Source organism: Silurus meridionalis, chromosome 10, assembly GCF_014805685.1.
Source record: "Silurus meridionalis isolate SWU-2019-XX chromosome 10, ASM1480568v1, whole genome shotgun sequence".
Taxonomy (NCBI): domain Eukaryota; kingdom Metazoa; phylum Chordata; class Actinopteri; order Siluriformes; family Siluridae; genus Silurus; species Silurus meridionalis.
In genome coordinates this window covers 17,828,654-17,831,921 of record NC_060893.1, presented here as the reverse complement: position 1 = coordinate 17,831,921, position 3,268 = coordinate 17,828,654, and the positions used below count along the sequence as shown (strand labels likewise).

The window sequence follows — 3,268 nt, the reverse complement described above, 5'->3', positions numbered from 1 at the left end:
TGGTCTATTGGACTACTGGTCAGTAGAGGATTACATGGAGGATTGAGCTCGACCCTGAGATTTCCACTGCGGTTGCAGTGAAGCAGAAGATCACAAAGCTGAGCACAGCTGCCAGTTCTCAGAGGAAGGATCTGAATGAGAGTCTTCTCTGTAGAGTACCACGCTTTGAATAGTCGCGAGGACACGGGTGCTGGAGACTCGGCTGCTGGTTGACAAGTTGTTTTGAAAAACAGGAGAAAAGAGACGGAGACATCTTGCAAATTGGATGGTTTATAAGAGGTGGTATTTCAAGCTGGCACTGAACATGAAAGAAGGAGAGGGGGGGCAGCGGTAGGTTGTAAGAGGGTCTGGGGAAAAAAAAAATCAGCAATTACTTGAAAATCGAAACGGTGCATCTGCAGAATAGTGTTATCCACCAGGGCTTAGTGAATAGTGTAGAAAAGAGCTGCCTCATTGTGCTAAGTGCAGTTGAGCTGAAACGATTGCATGGAGAAAGAAAAAAAAAAAAACAGAGCCTTAGCGTTTTGTTTTAAGACTGGTCAACTGGTGAAGTCATCAATAATTTTAAACTCAACAGCGGAATTTCTTTAGCTTTGGGGTTCTTGTGTTCGCACAAGGAACATTTTTTTTTAAAGTACAGTGCATTACACACAGTAAATGTACAATCAACTCCCAGTTTCCCAAAAGCTGTTAAGCCGATCATGCCCGTTAGAGAATGGATACTTATCCGACAGTATTTCACCATGTATTCAGTGTTTTGTTAAACCCCACCCAGTAATGTAAAACGAACACAGTGAATCTAACACAAGTGGACATTTCCAGCTAGGTGGTGAGCCTCGCTGACACCGAGCTAAATGAGGTCTATGAATATTGTATGAATTATTAAAAACCGCCTTTGGGATCTTTCAGCATGGGTCTAAATTTGTAGCATATATTTGAATTTGTAATTCAAATTGATGCTAAAAGTTGCAAGGAGGTACTCTTCGAAAAAAGTCACCAAGGGTCAGGTTTGATATAACGGTAAGATATCGACACGGCTATATGGAAGTTTGCTGGATTGAACAGAAACATGGTGTAATCATGTGAAGCAAACGAATGCTGTGCAGAGACTTCTCTGGTCGTCTCGTGCAAATGGCAGCTGGGGGAACTCTGCAGCGAAACACACAGCATGACCAAGCCTGTGATTGATCATTACAAATGAGGCGATCCCAAGCCTATTCATTCCTTCATTCCAAGTCGTTTTAAAGTATTACAAACATCTTAATTTGCTTTTCCTTTTTATATATATATATATATATATATATATATATATATATATATATATATATATATATATATATATATAAATATGGAGCAGCAGCTCTTTTTCCTTTTGTGGTATCATCTGTTTATATACATACCTCCAACTCCTACATCATCAAAGTTGGCGCATTGCAGTGTGCACTTTTCTTCCAGTACTTCTTAAAAAAAAAAGTCATGAAATTTGAATAGTGCCAGCTGCAGGACTGGAGCATTTGTACACAACAGCCATTATGAAACCGCATCCAGAATGAGAGCTGTAAACCTGTGATGTTTTTGTGTTGGCTCAACCCTCTCAAACGTCATCTACTCATTAAGTCAACACACTACTCCATTTGACTAACCTTGACCTGCGTCACTTCCAATACGGTGTTCAACGAAAGCCAGACTAAAGATACAATGCACAGTCACGCAGCATCATGGAAAACACTGAAAGTCTGCACAGCTTTACTATGTGCAATAGATGATTACCTCTTTCAGTTTTTTCTTTCCTCTCAGTATCCATTTTGCCCGACTGGGTGCAGAGCACGTCAGGATTATTGATGGCTGCACTTATTTTCCTGTGTCGTCACCTCTATGCTTTAAAGTCAAGAGTTAATTCTCTTAATATCACTCTGGTAAATGAATGCATTGAAAGCAAGGGGCCAGGTTTTCAAAACGTGACAGCCAATGGATTAATGTAAGAACTTGGAGAACTTACTACGAATGTGAATCGTAATGCATAAGTTTGACGTCTACAGTACAAAGCCTTTTCGGGTCTGAGTAGTCATTAAAATTGCAGATATTTTCTCCAGGATCCAGAGGAAATAAATGGAACATGTGCTTTTAAGCAGTGGATGGAGTGTGGACAGGCACGTTTCAGTGCTTTATAATAGCGAATGCCATTGGAGCATGTCTTTGTGTCCCACGGTGATGATGTCACAGAAAGGGATCATTTGCACCCAGCATGGTGCCTGCTCTCGACTCACAGTGGGAAATATCTGTAACTTTTCTTATCTACACTCTCTGCAACCGAGCTGCTGACGGAGCTGTGTAAGACGAACACAATCAGTATTCAGTCTGTAGATGACTCACCCACCATTTCACCCCATACATATGCATTTTCTTCCCAAATTATCTGATGATCCCGTCACGTGAGGAAAATTAATTTCACTTTTTTTTTTTTGCCTGCACCCTGTCGGCATGCTCGTGGAGGAGAAAAGCAGAGCCATTGTTTTCCTTCTTGCCCTCTTTAGTGAAGAGGTTATTCTTACAGATTTCTCCAAGTTTTTAAGTGTCTCTGGAAAGTATTAAACACCTGCTTTAAGGATAGAACAGTGCCTACAATGTGAGGAGATTTCGTGCTGGGTTTCCAAGCATGTAATCACCTTTTCACCTCCTACAGAGACAGATGGAGTGCATATTAGCTGCTCACACAAATACTGGATGTAGAAGATTGGGTTACAGTGCCTTTGTGTTTGTCCTTAAATATAGTCTTCTTTTCACACCCTACATTTGCACATAAGGACTCTCAGTTGTAGATAAACACCTCTACATTCTGCACATCTGTACAGTTCTAGACACCGGCACACAGGCGTCTATAGTATACATAACTCCTCCATACACCTACATAGTGAAATAGAGGACACTATGCAATTATGCAAGCCATCATAAAACATAGGAATTGTGCAAGGGCAGCTGTGGTGATGCAGATCTTAGAACGCTGACTCTGTCTGTCCCTTTACTGCAAACAGAACGGCTCTTTGTCTTAGCTGGAGCATGGACATAAAACATAAAAGCTCTGTCTCATGTCTGAGAATTGAATGCTTTATAAAGCTTCTCAGTTTCTTTAGATTTAGCGTGTTTAATAGGAGATTAACATGACGTGCACTTTCAGGCAAGATCAGGTTCCTCTGGAGGTATTACATGCCAAATGTTCTCTAATAGGACCCTCTGTATCTTTAAAGGAGGTGCAAAGGTTAAATCATGC

General features: G+C 40.8%; 1 long non-coding RNA gene across 3 annotated transcripts; it reads right to left on the bottom strand.

Annotated features, from left to right (window-relative positions):
* LOC124392849 lies at window positions 1-2,155 on the bottom strand. 3 transcript variants are annotated; one of them, XR_006927229.1, is made up of 5 exons: window positions 2,000-2,155; window positions 1,771-1,878; window positions 1,644-1,687; window positions 1,401-1,460; window positions 1-347 (listed from the first exon to the last, which is right to left on the bottom strand). It is a non-coding gene; the product is annotated as an uncharacterized LOC124392849 (long non-coding RNA). The 3 variants fall into 3 exon arrangements; XR_006927228.1 differs by having other exon boundaries at window positions 1,401-1,457; XR_006927227.1 differs by lacking the exon at window positions 1,644-1,687.
* Window positions 2,156-3,268: the final 1,113 nt, after the last annotated feature.